Below are 25,543 nucleotides of genomic sequence, written 5' to 3'. Positions count from 1 at the left end.
AGCACTTTCCCTCTTTCCAGCCAGGAAGGGGAAGAATGTCACTCTGGCCTGTGTCACAGCTGCCACCGCAGGGACAGGAGCCCAGTTTCCCCGTCTCTCCGGATTCAAGACTGGCAAAGAGAGGAAGTGCCGGTCCCCTTTGCCTCCTTTCTGCTGGCAGCTTGAAGCTATTTGAGGCGTCAAAGGCCCCGTTTGGTTCGGAGGCAAACGCCACTTGATGAGGAAGGGGCCTTGTCCTTGGCAAGTGCTTCAGCAGAATGCTAGAGACCAAAATTACACGCCTTCCCCTCACGGCTTAAAAAGCAGCCTTCAAGGGGGTTTTGCCCATGTATAATTCAGGGAGCGCCGAAGCTGGAAACTGCAAACTCTTGGATTTCGCGTTCTCAGGAGGATCTTTGTCTCAAGCCACAATTGTTTAAAATTGCAGTGCCGCATGCGTGGAACGGAATGGCTTTGACCCCTCGTTCAGGTGACACTTGTCAGGCCTGTCTCACGGAGGAGCCTGCAAGGGGACACAGAGTTAAAAACCTGAGCGGCTTTGGTCTGCGTCCAAAGTTCTTTATCTCTCTTTTTTGCTTTGTCCTTTTCAAGAACACAGAAGCATGAAACAAACATCAGCCTGCTCTGTTGCAGTCTGAGACTTGGAGGACGGTGCCCGTGTCTCAGAGGCTCTGAGGACAGCTCGCCGTCTGGGGGCTGCAGCTGAAACACCTGGAGACTCTTTAGAAACTAGCCTGAGTGTGTGGTGAAGCCCCCACAAGCCCAGGTGACCACAAGGTCAGAACACTGGGGTCTTCCTGAAGACCACTGACATCGTATGGGCCTCGCGGGAACCAGCCCTGAGCATAATCACAATTTCCATTACCAAGGGACATGATGGATCACTCAGGGATTGGCAGCTCTTCAGATTATCTCACTTCCTGGGCTGCTGCGGGAGAGTGGGGGCCCCGAAAGGGCAGACTCCAGAATCAGACCTGGGTTCAAATATGTGCCTTGCTATTCACTGGCTGTGTGACCTTCGGCAAGTTGCTAAATGTCGCTGGGCCTCTTTATTGTCATTTATAAAATGAGCTAATGGTGCCTGCCTGAGGCATTGCAAAAATTAAAGGATTATGTATATAAGTGCCTCCCCCTGGCCAGGGCGGTGGCTCATCCCAGCACTTTGGGAGGCCAAGGCAGGCGGATCATAAGGTCAGGAGTGCGAAAACAGCCTAGCCAATGGTGAAACCCCGTTTCTACTAAAATTAGCTGGGCGCGGTGGCGGGCGCCTATAGTCTCAGCTACTTAGGAGGCTGAGGCAGGAGATCCCTTGAACCCAGGAGGCAGAGGTTGCAGTGAGCTGAGATTGTGCCACTGCACTGCAGCCTGGGTGACAGAGCAAGACTCCGTCACAAAATACATGCATGCATACATACATATCTGCCCCTGGTGCAGCAGGGCCAGCCTCTCCATTCGGCATAGCAGCCACACTGCTTGTGGACATGAGCTTTGCTGGAGGCCCCAAAAATATTTTGCTGCTCAAAATAAGCAAGGTGCGTATGTTGATGGTGTTAATGTAAAGGTGGATATAATTGAGTCTGGCTTGTATGAATCTTTATAACCATGCAGTCATAAAATATGATTTTTCTGGGTTTTTTTGAGATGGAGTCTCTCTCTTATTGCCCAGGCAGGAGTGCAGTCACACGATCTCAGCTCACTGCAAAGTCTGCCTCCCGGGTTCAAGCAATTCTCATCACTTAGTCTCTCAAGTAGCTGGGATTACAGGCACCCGCAACCACACCCGGCTGATATTTGTATTTTTAGTAGAGAGGGGGTTTCACCATGTTGGCCAGGCTAGTCTCGAACTCCTTACCTCAGGTGATCCACCCGCCTCAGCCTCCCAAAGTGCTGGGATTACAGGCATGAGCCACCGCGCCCGGCCAAAATATAATTTTTAGTATTTAGTTAGGGATCCACAAAGGCAAAAGTATCTTCGGACCTCGAAAGTCATGATGTGGCCCGGCTACTCCTTGCTTCTTTGACAAGTGTTGGAATCCTTTTTTTTTTTTTTTTTTTTTTTTAAATTTTTTTTTTTAGACAGGGTCTTGCTCTGTTTCCTAGGCTGGAGCGATCTCCACTCATTGCAACCTCCACCTCCTGGATTCAAGTGATTATCCTGCCTCAGCCTCCCGAGTAGCTGGGATTACAGGCACATGCCACCACGCTGGACTAATTTTTTAATAGAGACAGGGTTTCACCATGTTGGCCAGGCTGGTCTTGAACTCCTGACCTCAGGTGATCCACTTGACTTCCCAAAGTGCTGGGATTACAGGCGTGAGCCACCACACTGGGCCGGGATCCCCATTTTAGAGGGGAAGAGCAGTTCGGTGAGTTCAGGTCACCCTTCTGACAAGGCTTGTGCTCTTTTCATGACACATGCTGGGTTCCTGCTTTAAGTCAGAAATTGCTGTTGTATAACGAGGAACACAAGAGAAGATCACCTAGCCCTGCCTTTGGCAGTTTCACAGGCATCCGCTCCACATCCACAGACCACCTGTGCTATTGATTACTCAGTATTTTTCTTTAAGTAAATGCAGTTCTTTTTTATTGAAATTAATGTGAGTCTTTTTTTTTTTTTTTTTTGAGATGACGTCTCACTCTGTCACCCAGGCTAGAGTGTGGTGGCACAATCTCGGCTCACTGAAACCTCCGCCTCCCGGGTTCAAGCAATTCTCATGCCTCAGCCTCCTGAGTAGCTGGGACTACAGGTGCGTGCCATCATGCCCAGCTAATTTGTTTGTATTTTTAGTAGAGACAGGGTTTCACTATGTTGGCCAGGCTCGTATCAAACTCCTGAGCTCAGGCCATCTGCCCACCTTGGCCTCCCAAAGTGCTGAGATTACAGGCATGAGCCACCACGCCCGGCCTTTTTTTTTTTTTTTTTTTCACTTTTTAATTTTTTTAAAGACAGTGTCCGTCTCTGTCACCCAGGCTGGAGCGCAGTGGCACAGTCACAGCACACTTCAGCCTTGAACTCCTAGTCTGAAGCAATCTTCCCACCTCGGCCTCTGTAGCTGGGACTACAGGTGTGCACCAACAGGCTTGGCTAATTTTTTCATTTTTGTAGAAATGGAGTCTTGCTGTGTTGCCCGGACTAGTTTCAAACTCCTGGCCTCAAGCAATTCTCCTGTCTCGACCTCCCAAAGCACGGAATTATAGGCATGAGCCACTCCCCGACCCCAAAATTAATTTTTTAAAAGAAAAATGTTACATCCCAACAGTGAATTCCCTACTGGAATGACTTGTCCATAATTTTTTTAAAAACATTAACTATTAAAATAAAAAAGTGTTCGCAGGTGGACCGCCACCTAAAATAACTTTGTATCAAGGCTGGGACTATGGTGAGGCCAGTGATGGTCAGGGTTTCAAGAGTAAAGGTCAATGTCATGAGAGTGAGGGTCAAGGTCATTGTGGGTAGAGGTCGAAGTTGAACAACTGAGGATAAGATCTTGTCTATATTTTACATTTTGCCATTTTGTCCATGCTGGGTTTTTTTCACCGATCTTAATTTTTTTAAAATATTGCATTAAATATTTTCTCTCGATTACAGAGTTGTTTTTGGGGACTGAGACAACGCCTCCCTTGCCTCACCTTATTGCCTGTCCTGTGCTGCAGACAAAGGACTGTGTTCTCCACTCTGAGAAGTGGAGAAGTCCTAGATCGTTGACTTCCTGGGCCAGTGTCTCTGAGTCAGTCGGACCAAGCAAATGGCCAGTAGACATGTGTTGAAGTGCAGTTGGCGGGACGCGATCAGTGTGGGCCGAAGTGTTCGGCAAATGGATTTTGAGAACTACTTTCAGGGCCGAATTAACTTCCAGGCCTGAAGGGACCATTAACTTCTGCTCTTGGACTCCCCTTAATGGACTGAACACTCACTCCCCATCCAAGGTAAACCGTTTACCTCCGCCTCCCTCGCTAGCCCTAGGCCTGGTGTTTATAAAGCCATTTGCACTCCCCAGAGAAAGGAGAATGTCTGGTGATTGTTTCATCGTTAAATTAACTCTAGGACAACTCAGATGCAGTACAGGGGTGTCCCCGTTCCTGTCCCCCGCTGGCCCACGAGTGTCCACTGTTTGTAAATGTCACATAATGCCGTGAGCAGGTGTGAGATCTGGTGGAGTGAGCCCGGGCTGGGGCTGGAATGCAAACTGTACCGTGAGTTTAGATGGTTCTCAGACCACAGAGTTCCTGACATTTCACAGGCCTTTTCCAGCAAAGCTGATTAACTTCCCACTCCCTCGGGCACTGGTAGGGCAAGTCATAGAATTACTGATGTGACCCAGTTTCCTAACAGCTGGTGGGTCAGGGCAGCTTTCTTGCGTGGGTCTGAGGGGACCCTAGGACCTTGAGGTATATACGTGCATGTGAGCACAGACACGTGGGCCTGGAACTCCACCATTTGATGCCATAAAGTTTTGCGGACCCCTGTGAAATGTGCTTTTCAAATGCAGCTCTTGGCCGGGCTCAGGGGCTTACTCCTATAATCTCAGCATTTTGGGAGGGAGAGGTGGGCGAATCACTTGAGGTCAGGAATATGAGATCGGCTTGACCGACATGGTGAAACCCTGTCTCCACAAAAATACAAAAAAATTAGCCGAGTGTAGCAGTGCACGGCCGTAGTCCCAGTTACTTGGGAGGCTGAGGCAGGAGAATCACTTGAACCCAGGAGGGTGGAGATTGCAGGGAGCTGAGATCGCGCCACTGCACTCCAGCCTGGGCGACAGAGTGAGACTCTGTTTCAAAAAAAAAAAAAAAAAAAAAAATTTAAAATTAAAAAAAAAGATGCAGCTCTCCCTGGAAGTAGACCCTGGAGCTTTTGTGAGTTGATGAGCTCACAGGGTTAGGACGCATTCTCAGAACTAGGGTTTGGGATGAATGAGACGCCACAGCGAAGACAGGAAGGCCAGGCATGAGAAATGCTCAAAAACCACACGGGAATGTAGCAGGAGTGTAGGAGGCAATGTGGTGACACATGCATTTATTGGCTCAGTTGAGTACCTGCCATGTGCCAAAGGCTAGAGTCTGGGAACCCAGTGGTGAATAAGACGGACTAGGTTCCTGTCCTCATGGAGCTCACAGTTTAATTACGAGGCAAACCATAAGCAATGAACCAACTCCTTATCTCAGCCTCTAAGGCCTTATTTGACATGGCCTCTGGCCTTTCTGTCTGTCTCTTGAACACACAAAACTCATTTGTACCCCAGGGCCTTTCCACAGGCTGTTCCATCTGCCTGGAATACCTTTTCTCTGAATTTTCTTTTCTTTTCTTTTTTTTTTGAGATGCAGTTTCACTCTTGTTGCCCAGGCTGGAGTGCAGTGGTGAGATCTCAGCTCACTGTAACCTCTGCCTCCCAGGTTTAAGCGATTCTCCTGTCTCCGCCTCCCGAGTAGCTGGGATTACAGGCACCTGCCACCACGCCCGGCTAATTTTTTGTATTTTTAATAGAGATGGGGTTTCACCATGTTGGCCAGGCTGGTCTCAAACTCCTGACCTCAAGCGATCAGCCTGTCCCAGCCTCCCAAAGTGCTGGGATTACAGAGTGACCTACCATGCCCGGCCATTTCCCTGGATTTTCAGACAACTTTCTCCTCAATTGTCAGATCTCATCAAAAACATCACCTCCTAGAGTAGCCTTCATTGATCATCCCGTCTGCATTCTGCTTCCCTCCATCACTTTCTCTCCTGTTGCCTTGTTTTATTTTCTTCTCACCACTTACCACCATCCTAGATAATTATTCGTTTCTGGGTTCAGTGCCTTTCTGCTCCATTTGAATGTGAGCTCCTTGAAAGTAAAGCCTTTGTCTAGATAAAAGAAGCAAACAAAAAGTTAATAAGTGATTGTGACTTGTGACGCAGTGAACCACTCAAAGAGCCAGAATTACGCTGGTAGGTGCGGCGGGGGGAGGAGGGGTCAGGGAAGGCCTCCTCAAAGGTCAATGTTTAAACAGATACCAGCAGGGCAAGAAGAAGCCATCCTGGGAAGCACTCGGAGGATGCAGAGGAAACGTCAGGCAGAGGCACAACAGAGGCAGGAGGTAACCCTGAGGGGCAAACATTGGTATTTTTCAAGAAACTAAAAAGATACTCCATGGACAGTCAGGCCTGCATTTGAATTCTGGCTCCTCTGCTGCCTCCCAGCAATGCGGCCCTTGCACAAATCACTTCTGTCTCTAGGCCTCAATCTCCTCTTCTATAATATGGGGATAAAATCAGCACTTTGGGAGGCCAAGGCGGGTGGATCACGAGGTCAAGAGATCGACACCATCCTTGCCAACATGGTGAAACCTTGTCTCTACTGAAAATACAAAAATTAGCTGGGCATGGTGGTGTGTGCCTGTAGTCCCAGCTACTCGGGAGTCTGAGACAGAATTGCTTGAACCCGGGACGTGGAGATTGCAGTGAGCCGAGATCACGCTGCTATACTCTAGCCTAGTGACAGAGCGAGACTCTGTCTCAAAAAAAAAAAAACCTTTCTTGAACTCTTTTATAAAAATTAAGATAATACATAGAGTTTGGCTCATAGTAGGAACTTAATAGATGTTTATTTCTATTTCCCTCCCCTTCACAAAGTTGTCAGGAGCCACCCCAGGCTTCCAGAACTGTCCTCCTTTAAGAGAGGACCGTTGGGGGCCGGGTGTGGTGACTCATGCCTGTAATCCCAGCACTTTGGGAGGCTGAGGTGGGTGGATCACGAGGTCAGGAGTTTGAGACCAGCCTGGCCAACATGGTGAAACCCCATCTCTACTAGTAATACCAAATTAGCCGGGTGTGGTGGGCAGACATCTGTGGTCCCAGCTACTAGGGAAGCTGAGGCAGGAGAATTGCTTGAGCCTGGGAAGCAGAGGTTGTAGTGAGCCAAGATTGTGCCACTGCACTCCAGCCTGGGTGACAGAGCAAGACTCCATCTCAAAAAGGGAGAGAGACAGAGAGAGAGAGAGGACCCTTTGGCTGGGCTCAGTGGCTCACTCCTGTAATCCCAGTATTTTGGAAGGCTGAGGTGGGAGGATCACTTGACCCCAGGAGTTCAAGACCACCCTGGACAACATAGTGAAACCCCATCTCTATGAAAACTAAAAATAAAAAGTTGGCTGGGCTTTCACTTGAGCTTAGGAGCTTGAGGCTACAGTGAGCTGTGATAGTGCCACTGCACTCTACCCCGGGCCACAGAGCAAGACCCCGTCTCTAAAAGAGAATGTTCCCCATCCGCAGGTCCCATGCCCGCTACCTCTGCCTTCTCCTAGTATCTGAATCCCGAGTCCCTGGTTGCTCAGTTTCTCCCATTTGCACAGCCTACTCGACCCCATGGGACTTTGTCCCATGTCCTCTCACTCACAGCTCCCAAGGGACTGTCCCACATCAGCAGCCTAAGTTAGAACCAGACCCCAGAATACCTAAATCCAAGACTGATGTTCCTTCCATTATACCAGACCAAAGTTTAGAGCCAATAGCCTGCGGTTTTTCAATGTCAAGGCTGTTCCTCACCCTTCACAGTCAATCTAGGAAGCAAGAGCTCTGACCTGCCCACACTTGAGATACAAGATGTCACTAGCAAAATAATAGTTCCTACCAGCTACCAAGCACAGTCAGGGAGCTAGGTGCACTGCTAAGTCCTTTGCAAACATGCTCTGATTTTGCTCTTTGTAACCCCTGGATGTGTTATATTCCCATTTTATAGATGAGTACATTAAAACTAAGAAGTGAAGTGTATTGCCCACGATCATATAAATGCTAAGACACAGAGTTTATAACTCAGGCTGGGGTAATATTCCAACTCTTTAATAACCAGCACAGCATGGCCACTGGTCCATCAGAATAGACGCCAGCTGTGAACGCCCAGCATGGCATACGGATGCCCACCAACTGAACAATGGCTCAGACAAGACCGACTCCAGTCCTTTCTGCTGCGGGCCCCCCTGGGAAAGCCACTGCACTTAGAGCAAAAACGAGGAAGCTCCCTGCTGGACCAAACAGCTTGCGGGGAAGCAGGAGAGCTGGCACTGGTTCCAGCAATGTGCAGAATACAGTGTGCAGCCAACAGGCCACCTCGACAAGGCCAGTTAGCGTATCATGAAGGGGAAGGGGTGTGGAGGCAAATCCCAGGAGAATGGCCCACAGTCTAGAGCTCGGTCGCATTGGTGTGACGCACAATGGCACACACACAATTGCAGTCACATTGGTGCAGTCACATTGGTGTACCACTGCTGTGGCACACCTAAGTAGATGAGCTGAAATTGGTGTTTGGAAACCCACAGGGGCCTGAGGACACCAGGCAAGTGAGATTGGGACATCCAGGCCAAGGTCCACGTGTCTGAACCCAGTTCAAATTCCTTCACATTATTCAGCCATAATTCCTCGACTTCCACTTAAGACAGCGGCCCTTTGGTCAAACTGCCTGGACTGGAAGCCCACATTCACTACTTGGGTTTTTTGTTGTTTTTGTTTTGTTTTGTTTTTGAGACAGTCTCGCTCTGTTGCCCAAGCTGGAGTGCAGTAGCACGATCTCGGCTCACTGCAGCCTCTGCCTTGCAGGTTCAAGCGATTCTCCTGCTTTAGCCTCCCGAGTAGCTGGGACCATGGTTGTGTGCCATCATACCCGGCTAATTTTTGTATTTTTAGTAAAGATGGGGTTTTACCATATTAGCCAGGCTGATCTCGAACTCCTGACCTCATGTGATCCACCTGCCTCAGCCTCCCAAAGTGCTGGGACTATAGGCGTGAGCCACCACGCCCGGCCACATTCGCTGCTTGTTAGCTTTGGGACCGTGACCGAGTTGCTTAACTTCTGTCTCAGTTTCCTTATCTATAAAATGTGAAAGCGGTGCTGATTACATACGTTATACTTTACAAGCCCTGCAAGCAGTATTCAATAAGCAAATAATAAACAAATGCTTTTCCTAGGATGGTTTATCAGATATAATACCAGTCACACCAAACTATTCACTTCTTTTTTGACACTTGCACACTTTCGTATCAGTTAGGAATTGTGCTTAACTTCTAGTAACAGGGAACTGAAATAACAGTGGTTTAAAAAAGGTAAAAAAAAAAAAAAGAAGTCCAGGTTGACATGTCCCCCAGGTCATCAATATCCCATGTTCATTCTGACTTTCCGCTCTGGTATCCTTAGAGCATGGTTTCAGTGATGAAGGTCACACAATTACTAGTGTAACTCGAGCCATCATGTCTTCATTCCAGGCACAAAGGAGGAGGAAGAAGGGAGGGCAAAAGGGTATCTCAGGTGAGTCAGCCCCATTCTTTAAAGTGCTTTCCTGGAAGCTCCACCCAACTACTTCCCACTTAGTTTTTTTTTTTTTTTTTTTTTTTTGAGTGTTGTCACTCTGTCGCCCAGGCTGAGTGCAATGACACCCTCTTGACTCACTGCAACCTCCACCTTCCAGGTTCAAGCAATTCTCCTGCCTCAGCCTCCCAAGTAGCTGGGATTACAGGAGCCCACCACCGCGCCTGGCTAATTTTTGTATTTTTACTAGAGACGGGGTTTTACCATGTTGGCCAGGCTGGTCTCGAACTCCTGAACTCAAGTCATCTGTCCTCCCTTGGTCTTCCCAAAGTGCTGGGATTACAGGCGTGAGACACTGTGTCCAGCCTTCCCAGTGACTATTAGTAAGAGATGGCTTAGGAACACTATCTGTAAAGGAAGCTCACAAATGTGGTTTTTCTTTCTTTCTTTTTTTTTTTTTTTTTTTTTTTTTGAGTTTCGCTTTTGTTGCCCCAAGCTGGAGTGCAATGGTGCGATCTCAGCTCACTGCAACCTCCGCCTCCCAGGTTCAAGCAATTCTCCTGCCTCAGCCTCCTGAGTAGCTGGGATTACAGACGTGCACCACCATGCCCACCTAATTTTTTGTATTTTTAGTAGAAATGGGTTTTCACCATGTTAGCCAGGCTGGTCTTGAACTCCTGACCTCAGATGATCTGCTCACCTCGGCTGTGCTGGGATTATAGGCGTGAGCCACTGCGCCCGGCCTCTTTTTTTTTTTTTTTTTTTTTTTTTTTTTTTTTTTTAATTTGGTCTATTGCTACTCCTAACAAAAATCTAAATTGAGTCGCTAAGGAAAAGGAGTTACAGATATTGGGTAGGCAACCGCAGAATTTGCCTCTTTTTGTCCATGTGTTTTGACATGTATTTTCTCCCCACTAAATATCAACCCCTGAAGTCGCACCTGGAAACCTCTACCTCACAGGCGTCCTTTCTACCACCCTGCTTAACACCATGGCCAAATATGGCTATTGGGCACTGAAATGTGGCAAGTGGGACTGTGTAACTGAATTTTTAATTTTATTTACCTTTATATTTAAGCTATAAAACTAATACTGCATTCAATTATTGGAAAACTTTGCTTGGAGCACCTTGGGTATGCAAATTACACTTGAATTTATTCAACCATAAATTTTATGAGATCTAAATACAGGTTAAGTATTTCTGATAAAAATTTAGCACCTGAATTGGGATGCTCTATATTACATAGAGATTTCAAAGACTTCGTCCGAAAAAAAAAGAATGTAAAATTTCTTATAAATAATTTTTTTTGACTGGGCGCAGTGGCTCACGCCTGTAATCCCAGCACTTTAGGAGGCCAAGGCGGGAGGATCACCTGAGGTCAAGAGTTCGAGACCAGCCTGACCAATATGATGAAACTCCATCTCTACTAAAAATACAAAAATTAACCAAGTGTGGTGGCGCGTGCCTGTAATCCCAGCTACTCTGGAGCCTGAGACAGGAGAATCGCTTGAACCCGGGAGGCGGAGATTGCAGTGAGCAGAGATCACACCATTGCACTCCAGCTTGGGCAACAAGGTGAAATTCCGTCTCAAAAATAAATAAATAAAATAGTAATAATACTTTTTTTTTTGGCCAGACACAGCGGCTCACGCCTGTAATCCCAGCACTTTGGGAGGCTGAGGCAGGCAGATCACTTGAGGTCAGGAGTTCGAGACCAGCCTGGACAACATGGTGAAACCCTGTCTCTACTAAAAATACAAAAATTAGCCAGGTGTGGTGGCACACGCCTGTAATCCCAGCTACTCAGGAGGCTGAGGCAGGAGAATCACTTGAACTCGGGAGGTAGAGGTTGCAGTGAGCCAAGATCAAGGTCATGGCACTCCAGCCTGGACAACAGAGTGAGACTCTCTGTCTCAAAAAAACAAAAACAAACAAACAAACAAACAAAACAAAAAAGCAGAAAAAATTTGTTTTAATGCAAAGTGTGGTGACTCATACCTGTATTCTCAGCACTTTGGGAGGCCGAGGCAGGCAGCTCACTTAAGCCCTGGAGTTCGAGACCAGCCTGGGCAACATGGCAAAATCCTGTCTCTACAAAAGACACAGAAATTAGCTGAGCATGGTAACGCATTCTTGTAGTCCCAGCTACTCAGGAGGCTGATGTGGGAGGACTGCGCCCAGGAGGTCAAGACTGCAGTGAGCTGTGATTACACCACTGCACTCCAGCCTGGGTGACAAAATGAGACCCTGTCTCAATAATAATAATAATAATAATAATAATAGTTTTATATTGATTACATGTTAGCATTATAATATTTGAGGAATATTGGGCTAAATAAAATGTAAGAATTAATTTCACCTGTTTCTTTTTAATGTGGCTGCTAGAAAATGTTTCATTACATATGTGGTTCACACAGTCTATGTCTATTGCACAGCTCTGCTTTCTGCTTTCTGTTTTTTTGTTTTTTTTTTTTTTTTTTTGAGACGGAGTCTTTCTCTGTCGCCCAGGCTGGAGTGCAGTGGCACGATCTCAGCTCACTGCAAGTTCCGCCTCCCGGGTTCACGCCATTCTCCTGCCTCAGCCTCCCGAGTAGCTGGGACTACAGGTGCCCACCACCACGCCCAGCTAATTTTTTGTATTTTTAGTAGAGACAGTGTTTCACCGTGTTAGCCAGGATGGTCTCGATTTCCTGACCTCAAGATTCGCCCGCCTCTGCATCCCAAAGTGCTGGGCTTATAGGTGTGAGCCACCGCACCCAGCCCTGCCTTCTGTTTTTGAGTCAGTTGTTAATGTATCTATATACCATGTAGATGTATTAACATCTACATACTCCCTACTCTACATACCGTGGCTATGTGAGAGCTAGAATCCAAGTACGATTTATATCTACTATTTATTGGCATTTACTATGTACTAGGCACTATGTTGTTTTTTTGTTTTTTTTTAATCAAGGCCTAACTCTGTCACCCAGGTTGGAGTGCAGTGGCTCAATTATAGCTCATTGCAGCCTCGAACTCCTGGGCTCAAGCAATCTTCCCACCTCAACCTCCCAAATAGCTGAGATTACAGGCATGAGTCACCTCAGGCAGCTACGCACTAGGTTTTTAAATGTAACAGCATTTCACAGTGTAATCTTTATTGTAACAGGCAGCATATTAAAGAGTATGGGCTTTGAAGAAACACACAAGGCCAGGCACGGTGGCTCACGCCTGTAATCCTAGCTTTTTGGGAGGCAGAGGTGGGATAATTGCTTGAGGCCTGGAGTTTGAGACCAGCCTGGGCAACCTAATGAGACCCCATCTCCAAAAATTTAAAAATCAACCGAGTGTGGTGCCACATACCTGTAGTTCCAGGTACTCAGGAGGCTGAGGCAGGACAATCACTTGAACCCAGGAATTTGAGGTTGCAGTGAGCCTAGATCACACTACTGCATTCCACCCTGGGCAACAGAGCAAGACCTTGTCTCGAAAAAGAAAAAAGAAAAGAAAAGAAACACACAGTGTTTGTATCAACTCCACCACCTTCACCAAGCAGTGCTTTCAGTCTGAGCCTCTATAAAACGGGTGTGTTTAGCACACCTCTCAGGCTTTGTGTGGCTGAGACAAGCATATGCAATGCCTACCCTGGGCACACAGCATGGCACAAAGTATGAAACTCGCTAACTTGGGTTTCTGCCCTTGCATCCCTGTGGTTCCTAGCACAGTCCTGGGACATGAAAAGCGTCGGATCAACGTTTGCTCCAGGAAGGAAGCTGGGGGTGGGAGGTGGGACAGGCAGAGACTGGAGCCCAGCTGGGTTTCAGAACAGGTGGGTGAGCTCACAGACGCTGCACACAGCCAGGATCTGGCCTAGAATAGAGGCCGCCTGCTCTGGCTGGATTGGAGCCCCTTCTCGGAGTGACGGGTGACAGGTGCATGCCGTTTGCTCAGCAGGTGCTTGTGGTTGGCAGTGACAACAGAGGCCCAGAGTTGTTGGTTACAAACCCCAGGGAAGGTTTTAAAAACCTTCCCTTCCCCTCCATTGTCCCTACATCGCACCGGAGGCCTGGAGAAGACCCCATCTAGGACTATCTACTAGCCACTTTTTCTTGAGCACTTATTATGCCCCAGACACTACATCCCACCTGCAGACAACCCCAAGAGGGAAGGACTGTCTCTCTTCCCATGTTACAGATGGGAGCACTGAGGCTCAAAAGAGGATATTCGTTGCCCAGTCCTATCTGACCCCAGTCTCCTTAGGTTGATCCCTGGGCTGTACTCCACCATGACTCAACTCCCCTATCTATCACCCACATGCCATCACATAGACTCTTTCCCTCCCCCATCAACTATGACAGAAGCAGAAGAAACTAGTAAGAAACCACACAGTGAGGGGCCCAGGGGAAGTTGGAGGTATGAGCGAGAACTCTTTTACTGACTTTACAGAAATTCAGCTCAATCCAATTTACATCAAAATGTAAATGTATTGGCTCCATTAACAAAAATGTGCAGGAGTTGTAGTTTCAGGTCCAGCTGGATCCAGGTGCTCAAATAACATCATAAGAAATCTATCTCTCTCTAGGTAGGGTGCGATGGCTCACACCTGTAATCCCAGCACTCTGGGAGGCCAAGGTGGGTGGATCACCTGAGGTCAGGAGTTTGAGACCAGCCTGGCCAACATAGTGAAATCCCATCTCTACTAAAAATACAAAAATTAGCCAGGCATGATGGTGGGTACCTGTAATTCCAGCTACTTGGAAGACTGAGGCAGGAGAATGGCTTGAACCTGGGAGGTGGAGGTTGCAGTGAGCTGAGATTGTGCCACTGCACTCCAGCCTGGGTGATAAAGCAAGACTCTGTCAGGAGAAAAAAGAAAGAAAGGAAGGAAGGAAGGAAGAGAGGGAGGGAGGGAGGGAGAGCGAGAGCGAGAGATAAAGAAAAGACTGGGCGCGGTGGCTCACGCCTGTAATCCCAGCACTTTGGGAGGCCGAGGTGGGCGGATCACGAGGCCAGGAGATTGAGACCACCTACCTAACACGGTAAAATCCCGTGTCTTCAAAAATACGAAAAAAAAAAAAAATTAGCCAGGCGTGGTGGCGGGCGCCTGTAGTCGAGCTACTCGGGAGGCTGAGGCAGGAGAAGGGCGTGAACCCGGGAGGTGGAGCTTGCAGTGAGCAGAGATCCGGCCACTGCACTCCAGCTTGGGCGACAGAGCGAGACTCCAAGAAAAAAAAAAGAAAGAAGGAAGGAAGGGAGGAGGGAGGAGGGAGGAGGGAGGGAGGGAGGGAGGGAGGGAGGGAGGGAGGGAGGGAGGAAGGAAGGAAGGAAAGAAGGAAGGAAGGAAGGAAGGAAGGAAGGGAGAGAGAGAAAGAAAGAAAAGGAGGGAGGGAGGAAAGGCAGGGAGGGAGAAAGAAAGAAAGAGAGAAAGAGAAAGAAAAAAAGAAAAGAAAAGAGAAAAGAAAAGAGGACATTTTCCTACCACCAGCACATTGAGGGCGAGGGATCGTCAGAAGTTCACAAATCAGAGGACTGGATTCTGTCTTTGCCTTGAACCTGGCAAAGTGAAGTAGAGAAAAATAAAAAAGGCCCCCAGCCTCCCATGCCTGCATATCTTGACGTTTGTGGTCAAGATCACAGCCAAAGACTCACACCAGCTAAGTCACAAAGTTTGGCTCAGCCTGGGGCTTCCTGGAAACCACTAAGCTGAAGAGGTTCGTGAGGTCCCCACAGTTCATTTAGAATTCACAGCCTTCCCCTGTGACATTTTTGTTTCTAACATAGATCTCCTCTAAGGAAAGGGATAGAGCTGCCACAGAGAACAAAATGCCCTTCAGCCCTGAGTTCATCAGTTCTTGCTGTACAAAAACACCTTTTTCCCCCTCTAACACAGGAAATGCAGGAAACCAGCACCAGCTGATTAAAAAAAAAAAAAAAAAAAAAAAAAAGACCCCTCCCCCGCCACCACACACACACACACCCCACGCACCCACACACACAAGCCTTTCAACTTGTCCAGAAACTTGCCCACAGCACTTCTGGCCACGCTGGGCTGGGCCATTGTGACGTCAGGCCGGCAGTCAGCCAATGGATGAATGGTTCTGACTTTCTCATCTGCATATTGCGGTGGCATTGGTTCAGATTTCAGGGCCATTTGTATTGTGGTGGTTTCTTTATGTTCAAGGTTATCCACCCCAGGCAGAGGACAAACTCCACTCCTGGCCTTCCTGCCCAGCTACATTTAAGGGTTGTAACCAGGACAGTGAGTCCGTTCTGGGAAAGGGGCCTCGTGGAGGTTATGAAATCCAGCAGGGCATGGAAGGAGAAAGAATTGGCAATCCAGACGGGATGGAGGCAGGAGTTGGCTCAGTAACCCCATCTTTCCTATCCACCAGCACTCCCCTGCACTTCCCAAGTGATTTAATTATCCATTCTTTAACTGCAACTCGATTAGCCCTGAAATTTGGGTGAAGAGAAATCAGACACAGGTTACTTGAATTACTATGCTTGGTTTTATCTTGTAGACGAATAACTCAGGCATGTGAATTGAACATGCAAATGTGTGCAAAATAACATGCATAATTTAAGATTCTCAAATTAACAGAGGAGAAACAATTGAGTAACCTCGCTGCTTTCTCTGAAGCACAGTTTTCTAAGAATATTGTAACCATTTTTTTTTTCGGTGTCTGACAGAAGGGATTGGAAAATAGAAGGAATTTAAAGCAAAAGGGTAGATGTAGCTATCAGTGGCAAGAAAAATGTAGGGAGATTGCAATATTAAAATAGAGTCAAATTTCACTTACTCAGATATCATTGAGTTTGGATTTGGTGTAAATCACCTCAAACTTCCCTTTACTTTGATGCTAACTATAAATATAGCATTGGTGTGTATTAGAGCTCTGGTTCTCACCTCCAAGGTTTGATTAAATAAGTCTGGGCAGAAATAAAGAAATTGTAACAAGTGTCCCAAATATTTCTGTCAACAGGGGACTACTGCTGAGAAACTCTGCCTTGATTTTCCAAGTCACTTTTAATTTTAAATGTTTATTTCCCCATGGTCTTCACAAACCATTGAAATATCTCAGCAACTGAAATATTCCAGCATGCAAACTTGATCTCTTCGATTGCCTACCACACCCAAAAGCTGTGCAGAAACCTCCTAACACGTACACTTATTTGGACTGGAAACTGGAGCCACCATCACTATGAAGAGATGTGGAGTGATCAGACTTCCATGTGTGATGATTAATTTTATGTGTCTACTGGACTAGGTTAAGGGATGCCCAGATGGCTGGTAAAACATTATTTCTAGGTATGTCCATGAGGGTATTTCCAGAAGAGATTAGCATTTGAATCTGAATAATGTTTGCCTTCACCAATTCAGGTGAGCATCATGCCATCCATTGAGAGCCCAAATGGAACAAAAAGGTTTAGGAAGCGTGAATTCGCTGTCTCTGCTTGAGCTGGAGCATCATCTCTTGCCCTCAGGCATCAGCACTCCTGGTTTGGGGGACTTAGGATTCAGACTGGGACCTATGCCATTGGTTTCCCTGGTTCTCAGGCCTCCGGGCTTCGTTGGACTGGAACTATACCACCTGTTTTCCTGGGTCTTCAGCTTGCAGATGGCAGACTGTGGGACTTCTCAGTCTTCATCATTGTGTGAGCCAATCCCCCATAATAAATATCTTTCTCTATGTCTACACATTCCCTATCGGTTCTGTTTCTCTGGAGAACCCTGAGTAATACAGCCTATAATAGACCAAGGGCCCCAGACGCTGGCTTTGCCATCCCAATTCTGCAGCTCTCAGCCATCAACTGAACACCTCAGAGACATTAAGGCAGCCTGTTCATGGGAGGTGCAGGGCTCCTCCGATGATGATTTGAGCTTGAGAATTCTCCAAGAGCCTTCCCAAACCTTCCTTAGACTGCATGGGAGGCCAGGACACTCCCATCCAAATTTCTTCTTTTTAAAAAAATTTTTTGTTTACCCATCATAAACTAGATCCCACCCAACTTGTCCTTCCCTTCCTTCCTTCCTTCTTTCCTTCTTTCCTTCCTTCCTTCCTTCCTTCCTTCCTTCCTTCCTCTCTCCCTTCCTTCCTTCCTTCCTTCCTTCCTTCCTTCCTTCCTTCCTTCCTTCCTTCCTGCCTTCCTCTCTCCCTTCCTTCCTTCCTTCCTTCCTTCCTTCCTTCCTTCCTTCCTTCCTTCCTTCCTGACGGTCTCACTCTGACATCCAGGCTGGAGTGCAGCGGCGTGATCTCAGCTCATTGTAACCTCTGTCTCCGAGGTTCAAGTAATTCTCCTGCCTCAGCCTCTCAAGTAGCTGGGATGACAGACCTGCGCCACCACACCTGGCTGATTTTTGTATTTTTATTAGAAATGGGGGTTTCTCCATGTTGGCCGGGCTGGTCTCGAACTCCTGGCCTCAAGTGATCCACTCACCTCGGCCTCCCAAATTGCTGGGATTACAGGTGTGAGCCACTGCTCCAGGCCCCCACCCAACTTCCTTTCCTCTCCCCTTCATTTGGGATTGTGTGGCCCTCCTCACTTTCTCTGTCTCCCTCCCTGCTTCTCCCACAGACCTTTCTTCTAATAAATCCTTTCTGCTTTAAATTTCTTTTTAGTCTCTGTTTCTAGGAGAACGATGGCTAACACAAAAGGTTTTGACAAAGAAATAAACATACCAAGTATCATTAAGATCGTATTTTTGGACCTTCTTTTATTTATTTATTTGGAGACAGAGTCTCATTCTGTTGCCCAGGCTGGAGTGCAGTGGCTCAATCACAACTCACTGCAGGCTCCACCCCCTGGGCTCAATCAATCCTCCCACATCAGCCTCCCGAACAGTTGGAACTAAAGGCACGTGACACCATGTCCAGCTAATTTTTGTATTTTTTGTAGAGACGGGGTCTCGCCATGTTGCCAGGCTGGTCTTAAACTCCTTAGCTCAAGTGATCGGCCCTCCTTGGCCTCTCAAGGTGCTAGGACTACACAAGTGAGCCACTGTAAGCAGCCTTGGACCTTCCTTGATTGATAAGCCCGTCTCTTGCCTTGTGCCCTGCCCAGCTTGCGTTCCGAGGGAATGCCACCTCCAGAAAGCGAGTATGTGGTACAGGGGAGCCCATCCAGACAGGAAGAGGAAGGAAAAGCACTTTCTTGAGGACATTAGGCATAATTTTCATAAAACAATTATGTTCTCTTCTCCAGTAAGCCTCATCTATTCATTAAAATAGACCCCTCCACCACTTTCTGACACTACTTCCTTTGCTATTATACTTGGTAATTAACTAATTCTTTCCAAATAAATTTTTTTTTTTTTTTTTTTGAGATGGAGTCTCACTCTGTCACCCAGGCTAGAGTGCAATGGTACCATCTTGGTTCACTGCAACCTCTGCCTCCTGGGTTCAAGAGATTCTCCTGCCTCAGTCTCCCAAGTAGCTGGTATTATAGGCACCTGCCACCACACCCAGCGAATTTTGTATTTTTATTAGAGACGGGGTTTCACCATGTTGTCCAGGCTGGTCTCAAACTTTTGACCTCAGGTGATCCGCCTGCGTCAGCCTCCCAAAGTGCTGGAATTGCAGGCGTGAGCCATCAAACCTACCCAAATAAATTCTTAAAAAAAAATTTTGTTTAAGTATATGTAATATCTTTGAACAAATAAATTCTATCATTTGGACAGAATGACAAAATCTTCTAGATTTTCTCTTCTCCCACAGTTCAAACGGGTGAGGTCATTTTTCTGGGTGTCATGCCCTGAGTGTGAGCTGTGAGCAGTGATGGGGGAGGAGAAGGGAACGAACCTTCATGTTAATTTGTGTCATCCACTTTCCTCTTGATTCTGACGCTGCCTTGCTCCAGGACTTCTTAGCTATTTGTGTCTTGATTTTTCACCTTATCTCACGGAGATGACGGCTTCCTTCTAATTTTTTCTTAGAATCAGGGAGTTCTTCAAAAGTCCTTTCCACATTATCTCGGGCCAGACTTTGCAGTCATGGTGTGTTCAGCAATTCCTCCAACTCTCTTGTGGGGTAGGAATAGCGCGTTCATTTTGGAGCAATCCTTCTCCTTTCAGATGGTAAGGCTTGGTACGGTCTTCCTCTGTGCCCAGGTAGCTGCAGAGAGTGCCTGGCTGGCCGTCCATAGTTCATTATCAGCTCAGCTCATGTGGCACTTATGGTTGGTAAAGACAGGGGAAGACCTGGGCTATCAGTGCCTCTTCCCCCACAGCCCCCCGCCAACCCCCGACCCCCCACCCAGAGGAGGAAGTGGGTCTGGTTTCCCAAGAGGAAACTCAGTGACAATTCCCTAGGCCTTCTAGTCGGAAACCATTTGGTATCTGGCATCAATTTCATCTTCCTTATTCCGTTTCTGACTCTGCCTTGCTGGGAGCTGCTGTGCTGATTCATAGAGCTCGGGTACTTCTGTTCTGGCTTTAACTTGCTACATTGCACTTGCTGTTTACATGTGCGCCTCTCCAATGGGGTTCAGTGTAATGACTGCTTATGTTCAGGTCACCATTAAATCCCTAGTGCCCAGCACAGCGCTGGACATGTAGTCAGTATTTAATCAATGTTTGATGAATAACAGTTGCCAAGAGAGATCAGGGGAACCTGGTGTTAAGGTTCCAAGTCAATTCATCGGTATGAACATCCTGCTCTATTTCCTGAGGCCAGATAGACCCAGGAGAGAGAAGGCTAGAAGATGCCGTGGATATAGGGTCCTGGATTTGGCCAATGTTAACCAAAAGCAGATATGGGTGATGTACTCAGAGAAATTGGAGTGAACCATCATCGAGGAGCAAAGGCAGAGCCCAGTGACACGATTGTGCGTTAGGAAGTGAGTTGTGACCCATTGTCCAGGAGGGAACCATGAGATCACAGCCAACGGCGTGGAATCATAAATCAGTCCGACGGTTAATATAGGGGTGGGAGCCAAGATACCTAGAAGACAGTAGGAACAAAAGCCAAGCTAGCTACGTCAAAGCGAATGGTTCAGGACAAAGACTATGAATGAGTTGAGTTCCAGTGGTTCATTTGTACTGAATGCTGACTGTGCAGCTGGGGTGAGACCTGCCAGCTTAAAGGCACGTGGTCAGGCCAGGCCCCATCGACATCTAAACATTAGAACAAGACCAGGAACCAGCCATCCCAGGCCCTGTCACGTAGGGCCAAAAATCTCCAACCAGATTGGGAGCTTGGGATCCTTTCCAGGGCAAAGTAGAGCCCGTTAATCAAGGTCCTGTTGAACTTCAGACCCAGCCCCAACAGAAGGTTCAGTCAGTGAAGATCCAGGTGGGTGGACAGTAGAGGAGTCAATAAACAGCAATCATTTCTAAAGAACTGAGATTTGAGACTGGGAACCTGTTATATAAAGAGTTCATCCACCCATCCATCCACCCATCCAGCCATCCATCCATCCAACCATTCATTCATCCTTTTATGCACTGGGCAAGTGGAGGGAAAATGCAGTATCCCTGTACCCAGGATACTCACCTGGGAACCTAGCTGCTAGCATTGAGGTCCTGAAGTCTGAGCAAGGCCAGGTGTAAATCTAATTCAATGCTGGGCCTTTGAAACCATGGGCTACCATGTCACTCTCAGAACAGTGGCAGGATAGACCAGAGAGCCTAAGCCAAGACCAAACTGGCAAGCAGGGTTTTTATGGGACTCAGTTTTCACAGATTGGCTAATGCAGAAGCAAGATGCCAGGCCCACACATACACACACGCGCCACCCCTGCTTCAAGTATCAGTCTAGTTGACCTTCCCGATATAGACAACTCTTGACTGCCAATGTATGGATTAGCCACCTAATGATCCCAACACCTAGCAAACCTCCCCCCACCATCACTCAATCTGTGCAAATTAAGTTCTGTGTTAGTCAAAGAAGAACATAATTAGGAAGGTAAATTTGCAGAATTCAAATTACATAATGCATTCCAAAGTCAAATAGAAATTATTATGGATTAGCACAGATAGTGAGAGGGTGGAATCTGCAGGATATGCTCGTTCATGCATTCAGTCACCCGCTCAGCAAATGTTTATGCACGGAGAGGGTGGCCAGGGAGAAGGGGCTACAGCCCCTTGGAGTTTTAAACTTGGTGCCCTATCAGCTGTCTACCTTACTCTGAGCCGCAAGTGGACCAAGGGAGGTTGTAAAAATAAGGCCTCATGAGAAAGAATCAGAGGAACAAGACACTAGATCTGTCGAGGAAAAAAGTGGGCAGGACATGCAGTGGAGTGAAAACCCCAGATCCAGTCAGGTGTCAGGGAGTTTGAGCCCTTCTTGTCCCGCTGGAGACCCATGCCTCTGTCCCCAACATGCCCCAGCCTATCAGGTTAGATGGAGGCACTTCCTCCTCCTCCTCCAAACTCATCTACCATGTTTCTGGCTGAGCAATGGGGCTCAGCACCCCTGTATTCCAGTCCTTGCCTCACTGCGGGGACTTGGGTTCTAAGTTCCTGAGCCTGCCTGGTAACCTGACTCTAGACTCCAGATACCCACGACTTGATGCCTTGTTTGGTGCTCATGGCTCTGAACGATCTGTGATCAACCCTGCTCAACCAGTCAGGATTACATTTGACTATCTATAACCAAAACCATTACAGTGGCTAAACAGCTAAGGATCTATCTTCTCTCGAAACAGAAATCATGGTATTGGTTGAGTGGCCCAGTCACATCAGGACCACTGTCTCAGATTTCACCATTTGCTCATGATCACACAGTGGCTGCCACAGCTCCACCTTCCCAACTCAAGACAGTAAGAGGGTGGCAGAGACAACGCCAGCTGTGAACTCATTTGTCAAAAAAGCAGAAGCTTTCTGCATAGATCTCATTGGCCAAAACTGGGTCACATGGCCAGGTTGCTTAAATTCATCTTGACCCAACCTCCGAGGCTGGCACATTGCTACTCCAAGCAAAATTGCATTCTGTTAGCAAAGTCAAAGGAGGGAATGAATATTAGGTAACTAACTAACAAGGTCTATACAATGGTCAAAACAGCTAAAAGGCAGGCATCAGCTTCTTCTCCAAAGATATTAATTAATAAGTCAGTGGTGCTATAGATGAAACAAAGAACTTTCTTTTTTTAAGGACTATGTGCCGTCTATCTCACCTCCTTTTGCCTGTGGGTGAGGAGTAGGCGGGAGGTGGCAACTTGGCAAGGATAAACACACATGACAATATCCAGCTTTTACTGCCTCCAAATGCTTTCAGTATGTTGTTTCGTTTTATTCTGTTAACACCCCTGTGGAGTTGTCTTTATTGTCTCCATTTTTCAGATGTAGAACCTGAAGCACAGGTGCTTCATTGAATCCACATTCCACGCAGCCAAGACTCAAAACCTCCACGATGTAGACACGGTGGGTTTATGAAAAAAGTCGGGAGCCCAGCAAGCCTTTTAAATTATGTTTAAGAACAAGCTTCTGGTATAACAGCACGTTCAAAACACTGCCAGGAACATTTTGTGGTATTCCCTTGTACTGGGATATGGAGGCCCGAACTCCTCTCAGCATCTGGGCCACTCCCATTCATCCTGCCGGGGAGCTCAAGCTGTTCCTCCAGGAAACCAGGAGCTTACCTTTTGCCTGGACTGATTCATTTTTCCTGCAAGTTCCCTGCATCTTGGGCCTGGCTCCCCTTCTAAACCGTTTTGTGTGTGTGAGTGTGTGATGCAGTCACACTCTGTCACCCAGGCTGGAGTGCAGTGGCGCGATCTCTGCTCACTGCAACCTCCACCTCTCAGGTTCAAACGATTCTCCTGCCTCAGCCTCCAGAGTAGCTGGGATTACAGGTACCCACCAGCACGCCTGGCTAATTTTTGTATTTTCGGTAGCAACAGGGTTTCACCATGTTGGCCAGGCTGGTCTTCAACTCCTGACCTCAGGTGATCTGCCTGTCTTGGCCTCCCAAAGTGCTGGGATTATAGGCCACCATGCCCAGCCTCCCCCTCTAAATTTTATTAAGCTCCCTAAGGACAGGAACCATGTTACTCTTGTTGCCTGCTTAATCCCCACTGTCTAGAACGGTGCTTGGAGCTCAGTAGATGTTCAGTTACATGGTTTCAGTAAGTCTATTTCTGTAAATTACTGTAAGACATCAATGCCTCCAATGCCTATAGAAGTGTCCAAATTACTTAATGTGATACACAAGCTCCTTGCTGTGATTTATGTTTTTAACTTTATTTTATTTTATTTTACATATTTATTTTTAGAGTCAGGCTTTTCCTTGGTCACTCAGCTGGAGTGCAATGGCACCATCACAGCTCACTGCAACCTCCAACTTCTGGTCTCAAATGATCCTCTGGTCTCACCTCAGCCTCCTGAGTTGCTGGGATGACAGTCAAGAGCCACCGCACCCAGCCCCCTCACTGTTGCATGAATGGATGACTAAGTTGATTATGAACCATTTTGGTAAGGTAAGATGATCATCGCATTTTGGGTAACAACATTTGACCTGTAGATAGTCTGCACTCCTGGGAATTATGACACGCCTGCAAATACTTGGCATTGCTATTTAAGACATCTATTGACAGGATACTAAGAGTTATTGACCAAGCACCCACCTTGGGTCAGGCACTGAGCTGGATCCCTCATGTACTTTACCTTGTTTAATCCTCCAACCAGCCTATGATCAAGGAAGGCATTTTGCCTTCTGGTGGTCTGACACAACCGAGTGAAGTGGAAGGACTGGGGGCCATGAAAGACTTAGACTAGAGAAGACAGGGAGGGATAAGAAAAAAGTGTTCAAAGATGAGCTTGGGGGCTGGGCGTGGTGGCTCATGCCTATAATCCCAGAGCTTTGGGAGGCCCAGGCAGAAGGATCACTTGAGACCAGGAATTCGAGATCAGCCTGGGCAACACAGTGAGACCTCATCTCTACAATCTTTTTTTTTTTTTTTTTTTGAGACACAGTCTCACTCTGTCTCCCAGGCTGGAGTGCAGTGGCGTGATCTTGGCTTATTGCAACCTCTGCCTCTCGGGTTCAACTGATTCTCGTGCCTCAGCCTCCCGAGTAGCTGGAACTATAGGCACCCACCACCACGCCTGGCTAATTTTTGGATTTTTAGTAGAGACAGCGTTTCACCATGTTGGCCAGGCTGGTCTCGAACTCCTGAACTTAGGTAATCTGCTCATCTCATCCACCCAAAGTGCTGGGATTATAGGCGTGAGCCACTGCGCCTGATCTACAGTTTTTTTTTGTTTGTTTGTTTGTTTGTTTGTTTTTTGAGACGGAGTCTCGCTCTGTCGCCCAGGCTGGAGTGCAGTGGCCAGATCTCAGCTCACTGCAAGCTCCACCTCCCGGGTTCACGCCATTCTCCTGCCTCAGCCTCCCGAGTAGCTGGGACCACAGGCGCCGCCACCTCGCCCGGCTAATTTTTTGTGTTTTTAGTAGAGACGGGGTTTCGCCGTGTTAGCCAGGATGGTCTCGATCTCCTGACCTTGTGATCCGCCCGTCTCGGCCTCCCAAAGTGCTGGGATTACAGGCTTGAGCCACCGCGCCCGGCCTGATCTACAGTTTTGTTGTTGTTTTTTTTTTAATTAGCTGGGTGTGATGGCACATGCCTGTAGTCCCAGCTACTCAGGAGGCTGAGGTGGAAGAATTGCTTGAACCTAGGAGGTCAAGGCTGCAGTGAGCCATGATTGGGCCACTGCACTCCAGCCTGGGTTACAAAACCAGGCCCTGTCTCTTAAAAAAAAAAAAAAAAAGAAAAAAATTAAAGTGAGTGAGGGCAAATGATGAAAGCTGGAAGACCGGTGATGTGAGGGGGTTGCTACTCAGAGGGAACAGGTGAGTAAAACAGGAGCTCTGAGGGTGGAGATTTTCAGGAACACTTCAGTGACAGCCATCGAGGCAGAGCCCAGTTGGCTTTCGTTGAGTCAGGGGCTTTTGGTCACAGATGAAGCATCTGTTGTCCAATATTTGTTTTTATTTCCCCGCATGGTTAATTATTGTAGATGGTGTCTGATAAGGCAGCGGCCCTCCTGCCCGGAGAGCCAGGGTTATCTGCAGTTTTACAGCCCTGTCACACAGTAATGAAGCAGATAAACTCCTAGGTGGTGGCTGCTTGGACAGTAATTAAAAACTCTGCTGAAAAATATGAGCAAGAAGTGGGGAATATCTGTGGCAGAAAGAGACCAAAGAGATATAGGAAGAGAACTGGTGATTGGAGCTGGTTCAGTGACGCCTGTGCTTCCAGAGCAGGCTGCCTGGGTGGTAGCTTGGCTCCTCTGATCCTGGAAAGGTCAACCCTGCAAAGGTAGAGTCTTCTGTGCAGGTGCTCAGCCCTCA

This window comes from Macaca thibetana, chromosome 11 (assembly GCF_024542745.1).
Source record: "Macaca thibetana thibetana isolate TM-01 chromosome 11, ASM2454274v1, whole genome shotgun sequence".
NCBI classification, from domain to species: domain Eukaryota; kingdom Metazoa; phylum Chordata; class Mammalia; order Primates; family Cercopithecidae; genus Macaca; species Macaca thibetana.
This window is presented reverse-complemented; position numbering follows the sequence as displayed.